The following is a 21,458-nucleotide window of genomic DNA, read 5'->3' as shown; positions in this document are numbered from 1 at the left end:
TCAAAAACCAAAGACAGACAGCAGACAGACTTGACGACTGCGTCTCTGTTTAAAAAAAGGTTGTTGTTCACTTTTGAACTTTAGGCCTTTAAAAGGTTTGCGTCCCCTCCCATCAATGAGGGGCGGGGTCCCAAACCTGCAACACGTCCTGTAAAGATGAGTCTTCTCCGGCTCTCATGCCAGACCTTCACACACGATCCTGTTTCACACCCCGAGTTTGACCCACATCTCATGAAGAGCTGGGTTTTTTTCTGTTTTTTGGTGAAATTTTCCAGGGTGGGCTCCTTCCGAGGTATTAGATCCATGAACTGGGAGTGCTGTATTGAATATTTTATCGACTGTCTGCTTGCCCCGCGCTGACCTGCCTGACATGCTAAGTTCCCGGCTCGCTGGAGACGCCACGTCGCTTCGCATCAGTCCAGCCACCCGTGAGGCTCCCCTGCATTTCCTGTGAATAAACTCGCACGCAGTGGGGGAGGAAGAGAGGCCGGGGCACAGGGGCACCGTGGCTGAGACGAGGAGAAAACACACACATTCTTTCTGTGAAGAACAACACACAACCTTGACTGGAGTGTGAACTCCCTCGGTCAGAGCCCAGTGATCCCTCTGAAAGCACTGAGCTGGCTGAGACGACCTGAAACCGCTTCTTTTAATGACAGATTCTCCAACACAAGAACACTAAAACAAACAAAAAAAAGAGTTTCAGGTCAGAGTTTGTTGTGGTAATAAGATTTGACAATCACGAGTCGTCCATCAACACTTTGACAGTTCGGGAGCTCGTAACGTACGCAGCTATCAGTGCCGATGTTATTGTGTCTGTTGGGTTTCGGTCACATCTAAGTGAGCTGTGTGACCATTCTGTTGGTTTGCTGTGACAGAGGCCAACGGCCAACTTGATTTCCAGCTCCACTGAAGCCGTTAAGCTGCTGCACTGCCACACCAACTTCCTGCATGTGCTCAAAAATAAAAGCATTTTTATCTGAAGGCAATAGTCAAACTTTAAGGTGAAACTGTGAAACCAGCGCGCTTTGACGGCGAGTCACTTTGCAACATAACCATCCAAAACTGAGACATATGAGACAAACAGGATAAATATGCTAATATTAGCATGGCAAGATGTTAATTATTGCTAGTAGCCAGCTTGTAAACAGTCTGTGCAATGCTGCAAAAAAGGAATCACGCCCACCTGACACAGAAGAGTTTTATCTTTTTGTAGAAATGGACATTTTTCACTGTGTGGTGACACTGAACAACCGCAGCAACGCCACTGTCAGGTCTATACATACTGCGTGCAGCTAAAACAGAAGCAACAAAACTTTCCAGAGGGTTATGGGTCATCTTTTATCAATAGGTGGGTTTCCATTATCCTTCAAATTGCACAATTCGAAGTAACAATTTGAAAATACACTGAATGAAAAAAATGAAATCCTATTCGACAAAATTTTTAATTGATAAAAAAAAACAAAAAAAAACCTCCCACATATCACAAAAGAAAATTTTGTACTTATGAGGTAGTTTTTCAGGCAATTCCAAAAATCCATATTTAGCAGAACTGCAATGGAAACACTTTTCCCACAGTTACAGGTCGCATGATGTCAAGAGAGTCACGTGACCTTCTAAAATACACAGCAGTGTAGTGCCAATATTTAACAGCACCGTGACTATGAGGTTAAACACATCACAAGAGGAAAAAAACAGCCATAGCGTCAATTATTTTGAATTTGGTTTGCACTTTCCGGCCACCATAGATACAAACACATGCCTTTTATATGGGGATGTTATGTACATATATCCATCAAATATTATATACTGCTGCTTCCTTCAATTTATAGATATGTATCACTTTTATACTGTATTTATTGCTGTCGTGTTTTGTTGACATTCTGAAAATTTTGCTTAATACTCCTTACACCTGTCTGGGCTCACAGCCAGCTTTATTCATGAAGAGCGGAAACGTTGGTGGAGTACTTCTCTGCAGAGGTTCTCTCTGCGTGTGTGTGTGTGTGTGTGTGTGTGTGTGTGTGTGTGTGTGTGTGTGTGTGTGTGTGTGTGTGTGTGTGTGTGTGTGTGTGTGTGTGTGTGTGTGTGTGTGTGTGTGTGTGTGTGTGTGTGTGCGTGTGTGCGTGCGTGTCACATCCAGATAACTGAGTGAAAGATGCTCGTCACAGTATTTGTAATGGACACTGCCTGCAGACTGCACAGTTTGCAGACCGTCGTTACGGCGCGTTAACGGCATTCTACTAAAATGTCACCATTCAAATCCAATCTGTCCAGCGTTGAAGAATTAAGGCAGCATTAAGTTGCACTTAAACAGAAGGAGTTGCTTGTTGCAGACGTGGAGGTGAATTTTTCTGTTTTCCCCTCGCCTGTTTGTGCGCAGTGTGTTTAAGAATGTGCACATTATCTGTTTTTCCATCATCACTTTTCTCAGCAAAATCGTGGTTTAGCCACACCCCTTTCTCTAGTGTTTGCAGCGTTACCTGTTAAATAGTCGATTATGTCTACTTCACCTGTTGTCTCCTGTCCTACTTCCAAAATCATCACAGTTCATGCAGTCAGGGCTGGGAAGCCCAAATGTCTTATGGAGCTATTGATTGTTTTTGGTGGATGCACCGCCACCCACATGACCGCCACGCAGCCTGACCACTGCGCTGCCTGACCTCCATCTACATGGAGGCATGTTCTCATCATATGCGTGTTCTGAGGGGGACGGGGGGCCTGCACATAAAGTCTTAAAAATGTGTTGTGGCATTGTTTATACTTCAAAAAAATCTTTAAAAAGTAGGCGGAGCCAACAGAAGCCCTGTTCTGTTTTTCCATCGGAGTCTTATTGGGTAAAAAAAAGTTCAAAGGCATCATATTGACGATGAATCCAGTGTTAAACTTACGAAGATTTTTTTATTTAATTATTTTTTAAAAATTGGAGCATTTTTCTTTTTTTTTTTTGTGAGAGGAAATCCATGCAGACACGGGAAAAACAGGCGCTAAGAGATCCCAGGACCTTGTTGCTGTGAGGCAACAGTGCTAACCACTAAACCAATGTGCAGCAATTTGGTTGTTTTGTTTGTTTGTTTTTTTAGAGCCTTACTGAATAAGTTGATTGAATTATGATCATCACAATTTCATCACAATTTCATAAATATTTTTTGTTTATTTTATTCTTTTAAAATGGAATGGCTCCGTGTGCGTCGTCATACGTATCTGCTGCACAGTAGCAGTCGCGGGTTGAGCGAGGATGTGAGCGCGCTGTGTCACGTCTCCTCGCTCGCCAGCTCATTACTGGCAGCGCCTCGTCCTAATGTGTTAAAACTCAGTGGGACGGAAACGTCAGCCAACGGACTCTCGTCCCCCGACGGTCTTTACTTATTAATGCGAGTGCTGGCCTCTCCCCAGGACAGCGCAGTCCTGACCCAGGAGGACAGCCGGGCCCGAAAAAAAACCCCAACAACAACCCCGCGTCGAGGTCACTTAGCCACTGAGCCGACAAACGCCAGCGCCTGTGCTCACGTCTGCTGATGATGAAAATGTGTCAGACCCTGAGATATCCTGTACACCCCCCCACCCCCCTGTTAGGGCGCCACAACTTTACTATAACACAAACTGATGAAGAGTTCCTGCACATTTTATTAATGATAATAAACAAAGTCCTGAATCACTGACTTCGAGGGGCTGAAGATTAAAAAAATCATAAGTAATTAGCTATTATTTGTCTGCCTGTCCGTCAGAGAGGAGAAAAAATAAATGGATTTCAGTGATGTTTGGTGAAGAGTTTGTGCTTTGGTTCAAATTTTGAGGTGTTGACACTTTCTATCATGCCCTCTTGATTTTTACTTTTTTTTTCTGGTGAACGGCGGCGGCGGCGGTGCGTCCCCACAGCTGAGCACAGACACGCTGAGGGTAAAGACAGCGTTATAGTTTTATGTGGTGTTAAGTCATAAGTCATTAACCTGTTGGTTTGCAGGCTGCATTTCCAAACACACACACGGAGCTTGAAGGGTTTTGTACCGTATGTTGCCCCTGTGCGTCATAAATTTAGATAGAGAGTGTACAATCAAGTAGTATCTCTGTGTAGCATGAACGTAACAGCCTTGCAGAAAGGAAAGCACTGGGGAGGGTCATGAGGGCAGCAGAGATCATAAGGACCAGGCTGCCAACCATTGGTGAACTGGCAGAACAGCACTGCTTGTCAAGGGCAAGAAGGATAATCAGGGACACGTCACATCTGTTTTCCTTCCTGCCCTCAGGTAGAAAATACAGGAAAACAATTTTAAACAATTTATCACTGCCACACTCCTTGGACTGGTATTCTGTTCTTTATTTTGTGTTTTTATTTATTTGTGCAGTGCATTGATATTTCATTCTATGACAGCATCTGTGATTTTTTTTTTTTTTTTTTTTTTTTACTGAATGACCAAAAAAATGAGTCTGAGTCGAGATGAGCCCATATTCTTCACCAAGGTGGTTAAGTCAGATGAGCACATGTAGTTGGCAGCTGATCAGATTTGATTGGTATTGACCAGTGTTATTGTTGACTGGGTTTGAGTATCACATGACATTTTATTTGGATATATTGATTTGTTGCTCCTGTCATAACCAGGGATCACCATCACCAGCTCGTGTTTCCAAATCGAAGTTGTCACTTTCAGGCATCAACTTGTACTTGTACCAGCGTTTACAATTAGTTCTTTTAAAATCAATGAATTGATATTTGAACATGTTACACAATACCAATATTGATCAAAAGTTAATCACTTCATCTCTTGCTCACCTACATGTGACACAGTAAATAACATGATGCTGGCAATCTTAGTTTGGGGAGTTACCATGTCTGAAAGAATGTGGATACACTCACTAACTGCCTGACTCATTCATTCACTGACTCACTCATTGACTGAAGGACTGACTGACTGACTGACTCACTCACTCATTCACTGACTGCCTGACTCACTCACTCACTGACTCACTCGCTCACTCACTCACTGACTCACTCGCTCACTCACTCACTGACTCACTCGCTCACTCACTCACTGACTCACTCAATCACTCACTGAACTGACTGACTGACTGACTGACTCACCTACCCACTCACTGACTGACTCACTCAGACTGACTCACTCACTGACTGACGCACTGACTCACTGACCGTCTTACTGACTTACTCATTCACTGACTGACTGACTCACTCATTCACTGACTGACACACTCACTCACTGACTGACGCACTGACTGACTGACTCACTCATTCACTGACCAACTGAGTCCCTCACTGACTGACTGACTCACTCATTCATTCACTGACTCACTCACTCATTCATTGACTGACTGACTAACTGACGGACGCACTGACTCACTGACTGACTGACTTACTCATTCACTGACTGACGCACTGACTGACTCACTCACGCACTGACTCACTCACTGACTGACGCACTGACTTACTCACTCACTGACTGACGCACTGACTGACTGACTGACTCACTCACTCACTCATTCACTGACTGACTCACTCACTCACTGACTCACTCACTCATTCACTGACTGACTGACTGACGCACTGACTCACTCACTGGAGCATAGCCTGTCTGCCAGTGTTACCGACAGACAGGCTATGCTCCACGCATAGGGAAAAAAATCAGTGTTGTCATATATTTTGTGCTGAAACCAGCCACTTAGCGGCGACAGAATCAGTTTGATTCCACTTTGTGTAGCTGTTGTGTTGTCCAGCTGTGTGTTGGACACCTGGTTTTGACTCCAGCTGTATCTGCTCCAGGCTGCCTGCGTAAATCGTTCTCAGTCCACCCAGATGTAAATGAGGCACCGCCGTCAGCAGAGGAGTCTCTCTTTCAGGGGTTAGGGTTCGTGGTACAGTCTCTGGGGACAGTCACCAGTTCCATCGGCCTCTGGGTCTATACTCGACTCAGTACTATGCGACAGACACATGCAGATCCGGGACAGGATCTGAGTCTTTCACTATTAAACATACCTACCAATCATCCTACTGGAATTCGGTCGTAGTCTTCTCCAGCATGTTTTGGATTCGGTCTGTGAAGCCGGCTCAGGTGAGACCATCACCTTCATCCGTCCTTCCTCACCAGCTTCTATCCGTCCCAGTCCTCCCTCCTTCATGCTCTCCCACACTGACATGTTTGTCTTGTTCTCATCTTCGCTCGCCAAAACTCTGAACCGCCGATCCCAGGCGAGATGTTTTACATTCGGCTTTCAGGGGGAAAGTACCATTTAGAGATTGAAGATGGGTTCGACTGCCGCCTTCTTCCTGCACTTTCACGACCACAGAGGATGTTATTTACCACGCAGGGCGTGTTCCTGTCCGTCGCTGTGCGATGTTTCTGACAGCAGTGCGGCGGCTCGGCTGTGTGAGCTCGGTTGCGGGAAGCAGGAAGCAGCTCAACCACCATAAATCAAAGTCAAGCGTGACTCAGCTTCACACATCAGTGGACTGTCAAAACCAAAATCTGATACCCGGTGGACTCTTAACACTCAGAACATGTCTGTAATTTGGTGTTTTCTTCAGGAGTGTCGATTGAACATCTTCTAAACTCAACAAAACCTTTTTTTCTCCTTTTGACTCTTTTATTTGAAGTATTTGTCCAGAATTATGTCCATCGTCCACATCATATGTGTGTTTCAGTGAGATTTGTCAAAGGCTCCAATCGATCGCATCAGGATCAAAAGATTCTGGGTCATTTCTTTAATGGTTCTCTGACCGATCAGCTTCTCATAATCGGATCAACTCATCTCAGTGACATGCACCAGTCATTCGTATCGCCACAGCGAGAGTAAGAAAAACACTCCACGTTGGCCCTCTGTGGTCTGGATATCATATCTGGGATCTACATCTTTGACAGACAAAATAAATGTGTAAGATGGAGGATGATTGACAGTGCAGAGAGCAGTTTCTGGAGAATGTAGCTGTTGTCCAACAGCACAGTCAGTATGAGCTGGAAAAACACAGAACAAGCCATCAACGTGCTGCACACTGTGACTAAACAACCCAACCCGTGAGCCAACCACACTTGTGGTGGTGGTGAAGAAAAAGTGCAGGAAGAAACCTCAAGCAGACCAGACTCCATGTGATGGCCATACTGTTGGTCACAAAACATGCAGAAAATGATAAAAGTAAAAAAAAAAAGTCCAAACTATTAAAATTTCAATTTTTTGGAATTTATTTTCATTTATATAGTGCCAAATCACAACAGAGGCGCTCCACACAAGCAAGGTCCAACCCCCAGAGCAACAGTGGTAATGAAAAACTCCCTCTGAGGAAGAAACCTCAAGCAGACCAGACTCAAAGGAGCGACCCTCTGCTTGGGCCATGATACAAACACAAAATAAATTAAAGAACAATTCACAAAACGAAGATACAGGAAAAGCTGTTGATGCACAGGACAGGAGGGTCTCCAGCACAAATACCACACCCAACTCTGGATGGAGCTGCACCTTCAACAGAGAGAAAAAACAGAGTCAAACATCAGAAAGACAAAAAATACAGTATAATTTGTCACCATTAAACAAGAAAAACAGGAAATACTAAGGTGATCGTGGGCCACTAGCCCTAAACTTCACTAAAAGACCCAGACTTTAGATGCTCCGTTTACTAATAAAATTAATTAAAAGAGTAAAAAGCGTAGAACTATACTATACAGTATGCTGCCATACGAAATGGAAAATAAGTGCGTCTTAAGTCTGGACTTGAAAGTCTCCACAGAATCTGACTGTTTTATTGATGCAGGGAGATCATTCCACTGAACAGGGGCACGATAAGAGAAAGGTCTGTGACCCGCAGACTTCTTATTCACCCTAGGGACACAAAGTAGTCCTGCACCCCAAGAATGCAAAGCCTGGGCGGTACGTAAGGTTTAATTAGGTCAGCTAGGTAGGGAGGTGCCAGTCCGTGAACAGTTTAATATGTTAGTAGTAGAACCTTAAAAACTGATCTCACTGGGACAGGAAGCCAGTGAAGGGATGCCAAAATGGGTGTAATGTGGTCAGACTTTCTGCTTTGTGTCAAAAGCCTGGCTGCAGCATTTTGGACCAGTTGGAGAGCCCTAATGCTGGACTGCAGTAAACCAGAAAATAAAACATTGCAGTAGTCCAATCTAGAAGAGATAAACGCATGGATCAGGGTCTCAGCATCAGCTATAGACAGGATGGGCGAATCTTCACTATATTTCAGTTGAAGAAAGCAGTCCTCATAATATTTCTAATGTGGAGGCCATAGGACAACGTAGGATCAAAAATTACCCCAAGGTTCCTCACTTTATCCGTGTGATGTATGACACACGAGCTTAGGCTAAGCGTTAACTGGTCAAATTGATGTCGATGTCTTACTGGACTAAGAACCATCATTTCAGTATTATCAGAGTTTAAAAGAAGGAAGCTTCTAGACATCCAGCTTCACACTGATGCAAGGTAATCTTCTAAGGATTTTATGTGGATGAGATTACCAGCAGTTATCGGCATGTATAGCTGAGTATCATCAGCATAGCAGTGAAAGGTAATCCCAAAACGCTGCAATATGTGCCCAAGGGGTGCTATATAAAGGGAGAAAAGCAGAGGGCCTAAGACGGACCCTGAGATCCAAATCCAGGGTATTTCCACTAATGTGTGTTGAGTCCTGAATGCATTGCCGAAATCCTAATGCATCCACAATTTCCATAAATGATTTGCAGAAGGGATCGGAGGGTTTATTTATATGAACGTTAAAGTCACCAATGATCAGAATGTTATCTGCACTCGTTGACAGGTTAGAGATGAACGCACCAAATTCATCTAAGATTTCAGAATATGGGCCAGGAGGCCTATATACAGTGACAAAGTAATACGGCTGATTTTTATTCCTCTGACCTTGGCAATGCGTAATATCTTGAGCAAAGCAGAGCATCAGATGCTCAAACGAGTTATATTTGTGACCCCCAACAGCTAATAAGCTAAACCTAGATTTATAAATAAAAGCAACACCCCCACCTTGCTTCGCATCATGAGGGGCATGACTAAATGTATATGCTGGTGGGCAGACCTCATTTAAGGGGAGGACAGCTGTAGGTTTACACCAGGTTTCACATAACCCAATCATATCTAAGTGATGATCAATAATTAGATAATTAATCAATAGTGGTTTTGAGGATAGTGATCTTATGTTAATGAGACCCAGACTAAGGACCTCAGTGGGGTTGGCAGTTGAACTGTTTGGGTTTAGGGGTGGTTCCAGAATAGCATATATGAGATACCTAGAAGTAGGTTTAGGTTTGAGACATTCCATGCGCTTTGTCGGTAGCAGACACAAAATCTTTGATATTGCTGGAACAACCACTGGGCCATCCTCAATTTCAACATCATCCAATGTAGTAATGGGTATTAAGTTTGCAAAGCATATCCCTCTATGATTTTTATGGACACGTCTATGGAAGCAGGCCACAGTCTCAACTTGTTGAATTTCCCTCCTTGGCAGAGAAACTGCACTATCACCATACTGGATTTTCTGCACTAATTTCCCCACAAAGATAATGGATTCCACAACCACATTTGTCATAAGCCTTGCATGGTCTGTAATCACCTGCTCCGTGGCCTGCTGTAAATTCCTAAACCCTCCCTGTAGAGCTCCTTCTATGTTTGCAGACAAGATGGCAGTGTCTTCCCCAGTAAGGTGAAGGCTGTGCGGCATCAGCAAGCCACGTTGGCTAAAATAGCTCATTGTGCAGAGTGGTGGGAAAAGAAATCAGTACAGAACAGTATGATGTAGATCAGAGTCCTGGAGAGACAGCGTGCATAGAGTCTGTGTGTATTTCAGTTTCTCAGTTGTCCAGGTTGGAGATATTGAGAAGTTCACACCACCTTGTGTATGGTGGTGTGAGCGGTGAAATGCACCATTCTTGGTGCATTTCACAGCTTCTCAGTGTTTGCCCAAAAACCTGTCCTTATCCTCTGTAGTACCATTTTGTGTGGAGCTACTGGTCCTTCAGGACATACCTCTTGTCAGGTTCAGGGTGTTGAACAAATTCATATTCAGCAGCAAATGGGATTCCAACCCATGTCACCTGTGTGTGCGCTGAGTGTTGTCTGATGAGTCTCAGGTTCCAGTCCTACTGATCATCACTGGATCCTAAACTCTGTTCAAACCATGAACATTTCTTGGACAGGTTTTGTGATCGTTGCTGTCTGTTTGGTAAAGTCGGGCACCGAGTTTGAAGTTTTGTCTTTATGTCCAGGAAGAGTTGATGATTTATTTCTCTTCTCTGATCACATTCTTTTCATTTTACTCTGTGTGATTAAAGAGCTGACTTTATGACATCAGAGAGCTGTAAATGTAAGCTTCACAAAGTTACATAGCCCTCCTGAGTATTTTGTGTTCCAGTGTGTGCTCTCTGACGTCACAGTCTGGTGTTTGATAGAAACCTGTCACTGTGTTCGGGTCTAATTAATAGTTGGGGATTAATAGTCGATGAGACACTGATTCTGATTCGGTGTCGTCCTGCTCTGAAGCAGCAACGCTGAAGCGGGACTCTGGGATGGTTTGATGTGGGTGTATATAATTGACGTTCGTTCCTACTTAACCTCAGCTCTTCTTCTTTGTCCGTGAGCTCTTCAGTGTCTACATGTTGTATGTCAGATTAATGTACCTCATTGCTTATTTAACTTATTGTATTTTTTATGCAGCTTCGTCTTTGTTGTGGAAGTCAAGAGCAGAAAGTGTCACTGGATAAAGGATTTATTGGAAATAAGAGTTTATCCAGTGGAGCCAGAAAATCTTTAATCATATGTGAGCTGAATGTTGATGTAAACACATTAAACATGTTAAAACCCTTTAACACATGAAGCATGTTAACAAACATGAGACTTGTTGAACAAGCTTTGAAAAAGTTAAACACATTAAAACCAAACATTTTAACCACGTTTAACATGTTAAAAATGTTAAAACCATTAAGCACATAAACATGTTAAACACATTAATAATTTAAACATATTAAATGTGTTAAATCCATGAAACATATTAAAACACAGACATTAAAACCATTAAACATGTTAAAATGTTCAAATTCAAATTTTATTAATTTGTATAGCGCCAACTCAGGACGTTGCTTCACACAACACAAGACCAACATGAATCAAAAGACTAAAATAACCACAATAAAAGAGTAAAAACATAAAAGATAAAAAGAATAAAAGAAAACACGCAATCACATAAAATACTAACGACTAAAACAGGGTAAAAACATGTCTTTAATCTGGACTTCAAAATCTCCACAAAGTCTGACTGCTGTATCCGTGCAGGTAGATCGCTCCACAGGTACAATAAGAAAAGGCTCTGTGACCCGCAGACTTACTATTCACCCTGGGAACACACAGCAGTCCTGCACCCTGCAAGCGCAAAGCCGAGCCGGTACAACCATGTCAGCCAGGTAGGGAGGTGCCAGTCCGTGAACGATATAGGCCAATAACAGCACATTAAAATCTGACCTCAAACAGACAGGAAGTCAATGAAGGGATGTCAGAATGGGTGTAATGTGGTCAAACCTTCTGGTAGAGAAGCTTGAATCTTCGACTGGACTGGGTTGCTTGACGTGAGGACGTTTCGCTTCAAATCACAGAAGCTTCCTCAGCTAAAATTCTTGCTCTGGTAGTCTGACTTCTGTCTTGACTCTTGTAGAGAAGAATAAACCAGAAGCCAATAAAAGCTGGAGTTTTTAACCTAACCAGACCCCTCCTACCTAAAACTAAAACACTGTGTCTGCGGGCCCGCAGCTGACGGCACCGACGTAGAACCTCCGTGGCCCAGTGAGAAGAAGTAGCAGGAAGCTTCAGCGAGGACGGGCACAGGTTGGGCAGAGTCAGTCCTGTCATCAGAGACAATGGTCCAGGAAAGACAGAATGGATCCAACAGCCCTTCATGCACAGCAAGCGCTCCCACATATAAAAGTAGCATCGGTCCTGGAGGAGACAAGGATCAAACCCTCCAGCGAAGGCTGCCAGGTAAGCCTTAAATTTCACAGACTCACCGCTCTGTTTTCCACGTCTTTTAAAGTATCTTCTCCGAAGAGAAGCACAAGGGAAACGGAGCAGGTGCACCGGGATTTCCACGAGCACAGGTGGCAGATCAGGGTGAGGCTTTCCCAGCCTGGACCCTGATGACAGCAGCGGCTCACGAAGAGCATTAATGTCGAAAAGAGTCTGGCAGTTATAAACAACCAGAGCGGAGACGTCCTGGCAAGACACACAAAGCAGAAAATGAACTGCAAACAACAAAATACCCAGCAAACGAGAGAGGGGGCTGACGGCGTGCCACCACAGGTGTCGTCTTGCCACCTTGTTAAACACAGAAACATGTTAAAACATGAAACACTTATAAAACATGCTAAACACATTAAAAACTTAAACATGTTAAACACATTAAACATGCTAAAAACATGAAACATATTAAAGCACGTTAGACATGTTAAAAATGTTACTCATAAACATGTTAAACACATTCAAAATGTAAACATGGTAAGCACATTAAACGTTAAAAACATGAAACACTTATAAAACATGCTAAACACTTAAAACAAACTTAAACCTGTTAAACACATTAAAGATGCTAAAAACATGAAACATATTAAAGCATGTTAGACATGTTAAAAATGTAAAAAAAAAAAAAACGTTAAAAAATGTTAAACACATAAACATGTTAAACGCATTCAAAATGTAAACATGGTAAACACATGAAACATGTTAAAAACATGAAACACTTATAAAACATGCTAAACACTTTACAAACTTAAAACGTTAAACACATTAAACATGCTAAAAACATGAAACATTAAAGCACATAAACATGTTAAAAACATGTAACTTGTTAAGCACATTAATGACTTAAACGTATTAAACATGTTCAACAATGTTCCCACACCAGGGCGAAGCTACTGAATACTGTGTTAAAAATATAGCAAAAGAAGAAGATACAGCAAGATGTGTAACACTGGCAGCTGCAAGGTTTGGTGATTAAACACCCGCCGTTTTTCTCTTTTCTGCAAATATATGTACTTATGTCTCCATATATATTTGTACACACTTTTTTTGTTCCCCCCTTTTTAATATTATTATATTTAAGTAAATATTGGAGGAGTGGGATACAATTAGTTATACCTAACAGCTAACGTTAGCTTATCTAGCCGGCCTTAGCAATGTTCATCGTAGCTTACAAAATAGTAGGTTCCTTTGTGTTTGATAACAGTCTTCTCCTGTGATGTCTTATCCTTCTTATGTCTTATTATTTATACCTTTTTCTTGAGCTGCTTGGGTGGTTAGGGAGAGTTCCCATGGGATAAAAAAGCTTTTTAACCTACCATCCCTGGTTCTCAAGACCAGGAACCTAAGTGGCTCTACTCTACTCTTTTCTACTCTCCTATTTTACTCTTCCTTTTTAGATATTTAGATATACCTTTGTATACTGGCATAGTTCCACCTTAGAATTGGAATATAATATATAAGATATACCTTACTGAATTTTCACATAACAGTAAGTCCCTCCAGCTGCTCCCTTGTTTTCACTTGGGGTCGCCACAGGAGATCCAAGGTCAATCTGCATGTTGATTTGACACAGGTTTTACGCCAAATGCCCTTCCTGATGCAACTCCACATTACATGGGGAAATGTGGCAGTGGTGGGGTTTGAACCGGGAACCTTCCGCACTGAAACCAAATGCACTAACCACTTGTCCACCACCATGTAGACATACAAATTAGTACTATCTTGTATGTGGTTGTATATATTAGCTGTTTTCCAATTTCTTATACACTGTGTTGTCACTCTGCTGCTGCAAACCCAGAACCTTCGCACTGAAACCAAGCACACTAACCACTTGGTCACCACCCCTGCGCAAAAATGTTAAACATATCAAAAACTCAAACATGTTAAAAACCTGAAACATATTAAACACATTAAAAACTTAAACTTGTTAAACATGTTAAAAATGTTAAACATGTTAAAACATGAAACATGTTACACACATTAAAAACTTAAACATGTTCAAATGTTCAAATTCAATTAAATACATAAAAAAGTTAAACACATTAAATATATCAATTTTTTTTCTTTGCTTGTTTCATGCGTCTTCTGTAAAACACAAGAAAATAATTGTTTTTATTTTGTGTGTTCTTTATTTATTGTTGTTTATTTATGTTGTTTATTATTTATAAAAAATAATAAATATTATTCTTGGCTTTGGGTTTGCCTTTCCTTGTGCTGCCGTAACAATGCTTGCACTCCTTCCTTTGAAGGCGTGGTGTCCTGTAGGGCTGCCATGACTAGTTCACTAGTCATGATGACGTTGACTATTGAAACCATTGGCAACTAATTTAGTAATTGACGAGTAATTTGTTTTGAACTTTGAACCAATGAAGCAGTGCTTTGATCTGCTGCTTTGTTGGATCTTTGCTTCGCTCCTCTTCAGAAGCGGCAACTCTGCTTCTTATCCCCTCTCAAATCCATTTAAATATGTCAATCATGAGTCACCTTTGTGCAGATTAAAGTGACTAACTGGGACTCCTGTCTTGTTGCGAGAAAGAAATGAGAATCGTCCTCCGTTCCATTGCTCCAAACGCTGCGCCGCCGAGTCAAGTTAGAAAGATAGAGTCTGCTCGGAATTAATAACTTCAAAGCGAATCACCATTTAAATCAAATTATACCTCTTTTCAAATGTTGTAATACAAACAATAAACTGCAATCAATCAAAATGTCTTTGTTTTTTCCTCCCAAAATGAGACATCCTGGCTGATGTGCAGCAGCCCAAGACTGTACGGCTGCAGACCTGCAGACTCCAGCAGCCAGCTGAGATCAGCTCAGACGTATGGAGAGACATCCATGCTGTTAATGTCTGAAAGGAAATGCTTTTGACAAAAACTACAGATTTTTTTCTGTCTATGTCCAGAGATCAAGGATCCACTATGTAGAGTTTATTTATGTCCAGAGATCAAGGATCCACTATGTAGAGTTTATTTATGTCCAGAGATCAAGGATCCACTATGTAGAGTTTATTTCTGTCCAGAGATCAAGGATCCAGTGACCAATTTCATATTTATTTACTTTAAGACTCAATAAAATGTTGTTAACATAGAAAACCTATAAAGCCTACTTGTAGCACACAGAAAATTCACAGGAGGTATTGATAAGGGAACCGATAAGGAATCAAATTGATATGTGGAATCTATAATGGTATTGATATTGATAAAATGTGATAAGCTGCAATTTATGTATATTCTGACTAGTCAACTAATCACAAAAATAATCATTGACTAGTCGACTATCAAAATAGTCGTTTGTGGCAGCTCTAGAGTCCGGTAACCTTCCGTGGTCAGATTTGGTTAAGTCAAACTGCTGCTTTCTGGTGATATGGTAGATGAATGTTACAGTTATGCTGATTTGCCGGTGTCCAAGTAGATCATCCAATAAAAACATTTGTGTTATCCAGCACCAAAAAATGGTACCACCTGCTGTGAGTGCAGCAGGAGACGGGCCTCGCATGAGTGGACTGGTAGACCTGGTCAAGGGCTCAGGTGAAGCAGATCGATTCCTCAGAGGTCCAGAACACCTTCAGTGACCTGGTTTGTGGAGGTAAAGACCTGCGTGGGGGGTTGAGTTGAATGTTTTCCGTCCCTGAGGCGAGTAAAGGGTTTGCACACAAACACGACACGTTGGATGAGCTGGGTGACGATAGGTTGGCTTTAATAACAGACTGATGTTGTTTAGTTGTCTATTATGACCTATGCTCTGTCTTTCTTAGCCAGGTCACCCTTGTAAAAGAGGTCATGACCTCAATGCATGTTTTATCTGGTTAAATAAAGAAAAATAAATAAATAAATCATAACCTGCTGCAGCACTCAGTCCGTGGGGTCAGACATTTGACAGGAGGGTCAGCTGACCGCGTGGCTCTTGGCGGATGTATGTACCCTCTGAGTGCACGCTAGTTATTCAAACCGACCCTGGGAGCCTGAGTGACCTGACCTTCATTTCTCTTCTTCATTGGGTTAAATGTTGTCACACTGTGTTCGTTCGCTAACGTGACCGCCGCGCACATCCCAGGACAAACTCTGGAGGTGTTTCCACCAAACCGTGGCTCCAGCTGACTGCTGTGTCATCTGGCGTGTTGGAAATCCATTAAAAGCTGCACTCTTAAAATTGTTGCTGTGCCGGGCTGTGCGGTTTCTTATCCCAGGCCATATTTAATAAATAAAGCAGTGACTCTCTCAGCGCGCGGCCGAGAGAGCTTCTGCAAAGTGCGTGAGCTGCTGGGTCACTATTAGACCTAAAAGGCTCCAAATGTAATTCAGCCGCTGGTCAGCGCCGGGAAAGTGCGACCCTGCGTGTTTGTCGTAATAAAAGCGGCGGCTTTTTAAAAGGTTCTGAGGAGTGAAGGTCAGGTGGTGGCAGAAAGCGTTAGCAGCGAACCACTTTCTGTCTGCGCTCGCTCCATTGGGCTCGTCCTGTCTGCTGCCCATCAAAGTTTGATGTCAGAATTAGGTTGTTGACTCATCTCGCACCTCTGTCCTCGCAGTATTGACAGGCTGCCGATGGAGCACGCGATCCGGCCGCTGAGCCGGCACTCACCCGTGCTGCTTCTTTTCCTTTTTTTTTCTTTTTCTTCTGCTTTGCTTTGGCCATCAGCCGACAGCATCAGAAGTGTTTTAACAGAACTTTAATGGCTTCGGCCCCAAACCTCACCTCCAGCACTCACTCAGACACTCGCTGCCGCGTAGAAATAGCTCGCTGCTGGTGGAGGGAAAAAAAAAAAAGAGAGCGGGCTGGTTGTGCTGATGGAGGATGACATGGCCTCCTTTTCTCACCCACATCCTCCCCCAGCTCTTCCTTTGATCTGGCTCACGTGACTGGCCTCCCTGGACTCTTCTGTCCTTTATTTCCCTCCGTCTCACTCCTTACATCAGTCCATCTTGTGGATCTGATTTCTGTCTTTTCTGATATCTTTAAAATGGTTTTCTTTATTAAAAGCAATATTAAAATGTCTGAAACTGTCCTGAATGTGCAACCCATTTTAACTACTTGATGATAATGATAATAATTAGATGTAGTGGCGAACTGTGTTAACTGACAATGGTTTTCTGAAGTGCTTCCTGAGCCCATGCGGTAAGATCCTTTACACAACGTTGTTGGTTTTTAATGCAGTGCCGCCTGAGGGATCGAAGATCACGAGCGTTCAATGTTGGTTTTAGGCCTTGCCGCTTACATGTAGAAAGTTCTCCAGATTCTCTGAATCTTCTGATTATATTATGGACTGTAGACTATTTTTTCAAGCAGTTGCTCACAAAGTGGTGATCCTCACCACATCTTTGCTTGTGAATGGCTGAGACTATTGGGGATGCTCCTTTTATATCCAATCATGACACTCACAATTAGTGTCCTCAGTTCCCAAACGCTTATTGAGTGTTGTTAGAAGGAAAGGTGATGTAACACAGTGGTAAACATACCACTGTCCCAGCTTTTTTGAAATGTGTTGCAGTCATCCATTTCAAAATGAGCAAATATTTGCACAAAAACAATAAAGTTTATCAGTTTTAACATTAAATATCTTGTCTTTGTGGTGTATTCAATTGAATATAGGTTGAAGAGGATTTGCAAATCATTGTATTCTGTTTTTATTTATATTTTACACAACGTCCAAACTTCATTGGAATTGGGGTTGTAATTATATCCACACAAAAGATTAATTCTGGCATATATAAGGTGCCTGAGCCCAGTGAAGCTGACCCCCCACCCAGATAAAAAAAAAAAAAAAAAATCCAAGCAAATAGGCTGAGTTTGCCCTGTAATTTCCAACGGTGCATGAACGCAGCGGCAGCAGCAGCGCTCAGAAATGGCTGCTGCACTGTGTGAAAACATTCAGCTGGTCGAACGAAGTCAAATTAAACGCTAACATTACAAAAATTAAGCAAACGAATAAAAATAGTCAAGAACGATATACGGACGAATTGAGGTTTTCGTTGCCCTTCGTTCAAATTTTTCGAGAGTTTAAAAATCCTGACGAAGCACCAGCTGCAGAAACGAAGCTGAGCAAAGGTTAAACGATGCCAACCAAAGTCAACCAAAGTCCAGATTTTTTGTTTCATTTGGGCTTTGTTGTCCTTCGTTACGTGCCGTGTGACCGGGCCTTTAAGTGCCTGCAATCTGGCTCAGTATTACCTTGTTCAACACAGTGAATCCTTGTGAAATCCTTTTAAGGTTCTTCAACAAATTTTAACTCTGACGAATCGGTCATTTAAGATCTGTTTAAAACACTTTCACTGTGTTTTAAACCAGTTTAGTGGAACAATGATTTGAGAGATGAGATGAGATTTATTGTCATTGTCATTACACAAGTGCAACAACAATGAAATTACTTTTACACTCCAATTACCTCAGACAAGATACAGCAATTAATCTACAATTATTACCTGTTTACCGTAATAATGGCACACATCAGAATTAAAGACAACACATATACATTTGACATTGTTTATGTGCACTAAACTTGAAGCAGTCCGTCATCCGAATTGAGGTAAAGTGGGTGAAGGCTGCAGCAGTAAAAACAGCGCTGCCTTCGAGGTGACAGGGAGGAAGCCAGGGTGAGGGGAATGGAAAGACACGGGGGGGGGGGGGGGGTAATAGGGATGGAAGGAGAGAGACATGCGTCATGTGCAGATGAGTTTAGTTTCTGTCAGTTTCTGTCCATGTGTGTGTAAAGTCTGCCGTTACTAGGCAGCAGCAGGCGGGGGGGTAGTAGATAAATGAGAAGGGGGACCCGAATTCCTTCACCAAGGCCATAGATCCTTCTGGTGGAACAGGTAAGCTTTATAATGTATATAAATAAATTTATACCTTCATCAAGGTCCCAAAGGTTTGCTAACATAGAAGAAATCATTTTTTTAAATTATTTAAACCTGTGCCAATTCAACATACAGATCTACCTTGGATTTGCTGTGGCGACCCCGAGTGCAAACAAGTGAGCAGCCGAAGGAACTTACTTTTTATTTAAAGATGAGGTCATATTTTGTGTTCATTTTGATCCCATACATGTCCCGCTCCGTTGAACGACCATAACATGAGTATGTTTTCCATAGCACATGGACTTTGACTTCGCTGTTGTCTATTTAGGTGTCATATAAAACAAATAATGAATTCATGCAAGAGAATGTTTTTTCTCAGTTTTTGAAAGATGCATATTTCCATTTAATGAGGATTTCATGCTATTCTTCTGTCTACTGCACTCAGAAATGATCTTTATTTGTTTATTTTTGGTTATTTCAGGCTCAGATGAATGTATCAAAGGGTCCCTGCGAGGGTCATTATTTCGGCACCCGAGTGTGATTGCTGTTTGTATTAAACCGCACCAAAGCTCGGCCCAATAGGACTGAAGAGTTCTGGTGTGAAATGCCCTTCGGCCTCCTGCTCGGGAGGTCTGACCAAAGTGACTTTGTTGACGTTTTGCTGCCTGAATGTTAGCGTTAGCATTTGTGCTTTCAGTGGGGAGTTCTTGGCTTTGTGGGTCTTCTGTTGTTTTTCATATTTTTCCCTGAAAATCCTTAGATTCAGTTGAGGTTCTTTGTCTTTTGATGAGGCTTGACTCTGAGTCATTGTCGCCTTTCCTCCCTCCCTGACCTGTTTACCACACACGCCCGTGGGTCGGCGCCAGGCGACCCGGACCCAGCCAGAGGCAATGCTCGTTAGCACAGCTTCGCCGCACAGGCGCTGAATGAGGCGGCTTGTTGACACACACAATGGGATCAACAAAACACAAACAACTCATGGCTCCAGCTCGACACGTTAGCCCCTCCCCCCGAGCTTCGGCCAGTGTGATGTGTGTCACACCGGCCAATCAAAATGTCTTGTGTGATGCCCTCATTTCTGCATCCACGTTATGTCACACACACTCATGTGACACAAACGCCGATGACACAAACACAACTTCTGCTTTTACACACAAACATGTTACAGTTGTATTAAGATGATAAGGTGGCAATTTATTCTTCAGATAGCCTAAAGCAATCATTGTTAAAAGGGGAAAGAAATGTTTCACTTTTAAAAATTAAAAATTTACATTTTAAATCTTTTATTAACACATATGTTGACAAATTAAGTTGGAAATGTTTAATTTTTCATAAACTCTGACTTTGAAATTCAAGTTGTAGTAAAGGAAAGTTGCATTTGAAGAAAAAACAGTTGAACAGTTTAAGCAGTTTAGTGTTGAACAGTTTATCCATTATTTATAATTTATTCTACAAATGGAATTACACAAAAAATCTGATAATTCATGTGAGTAATGTGAAAAGTTAAAAGAATAAAGTTGTCATATTTTGCCCTTTTAACTGATGTGTGCAGAAACAAAAGTCTCTCTTTAATAAACCTATAAAAACCAATTTAACCGCCTGTGTATTTTTTATAACATTCAGTTTGATCTCTGTTTCGTCTCAGAGATAATAGTTCGTAGTGAGTTCACAAGCTGACTGATTTTTTTCTTTTTTTTTTTTTTCTTTTTTGTGAATGCGACGCCTTCACGTGCACACTCACACACACACGTGTATCAGGAGCTGTCGTGTAAAGCTGCTCAACCGTGTTATGTTCAGATGCTGTTCAGTTCCCTTGGTACTTTTATTTTGATGCTTTTGGTCTGTGTTTGTTTTCACGTCTTTTCTTCCTGTTCATTGGAACTCTGGTTTCCTTCTCATTTGCACATCTATTTCCTTGTTGTTTGTCACATGCACTAGTTAGTCTCTCACCTCCTCCAAATTAAGCGATCCAGAACATCTTGGTCCCATGTCAGTCTTCTGCCATGTTACCCCCCCGCGTTTGCTTTCCTGTTGCCGACCTTCACTGTTGTTACCGTTCTTCCTGAGTTTGCTCACCGTCTCGTGGTTTTGTTTACCTGATATGAAGATTGTCCCCCCACTTCAGTTTTTGGCGGGCTTCTCTGCCTCCGTCCTCATGGATGCTGTTACCATGCGGGTTGGTTTGTCCGTGTTTAAAGAATCCTGCTTGCTCACCATTTGTAAAGAACAGACTTGATCTAACAAGTCTGTGCTGCAGTATTTCTGTCACATGAAGCTGCGCGGAGGCTTTGCGCATCACGACGGATTCGCTGATGGAGCGAGACAAAGAACACCTCCGTTTTGGAGTGTCAGAGGACAAGTTGGGACACTCTGACACTCCAAAACGGAGGTGTTCTTTGTCTCGCTCCATCAGCGAATCTGTCGTGACGCGAGAAGCGTCCGCGCGGCTTTGCGTGACAAAATCTCTTGTTAAAAGTGAAATCTGCCGGAAAATGGCTGATGTCCAGCTCTTGTGATAACCAGAGAAATTGTACACGATGGTCCCGGATCCATACAGCCATCCGTTTAGAAATGAAATGGTCGTTTCAGCCTGTCGATCGCGGCTCGGAGCGCGACGCGCTGTGCGCCATTGTGGGCCATCCTTAAAGC

The 21,458-nt window shown here is 42.3% G+C and overlaps 1 protein-coding gene and 1 long non-coding RNA gene across 2 annotated transcripts in view; both read left to right on the top strand.

Moving 5' to 3' along the window:
- bcas3 (BCAS3 microtubule associated cell migration factor) overlaps positions 1-21,458 on the top strand; it is a 700,663-nt gene that overhangs the window by 449,982 nt on the left and 229,223 nt on the right.
- On the top strand, positions 19,439-19,785 carry LOC117509361. Its single transcript, XR_004560388.1, has 2 exons — positions 19,439-19,664; positions 19,695-19,785. It is a non-coding gene; the product is annotated as an uncharacterized LOC117509361 (long non-coding RNA).

This window comes from Thalassophryne amazonica, chromosome 4 (genome assembly GCF_902500255.1).
Source record: "Thalassophryne amazonica chromosome 4, fThaAma1.1, whole genome shotgun sequence".
Lineage (NCBI taxonomy): Eukaryota > Metazoa > Chordata > Actinopteri > Batrachoidiformes > Batrachoididae > Thalassophryne > Thalassophryne amazonica.
This window is presented reverse-complemented; position numbering and strand designations above follow the sequence as displayed.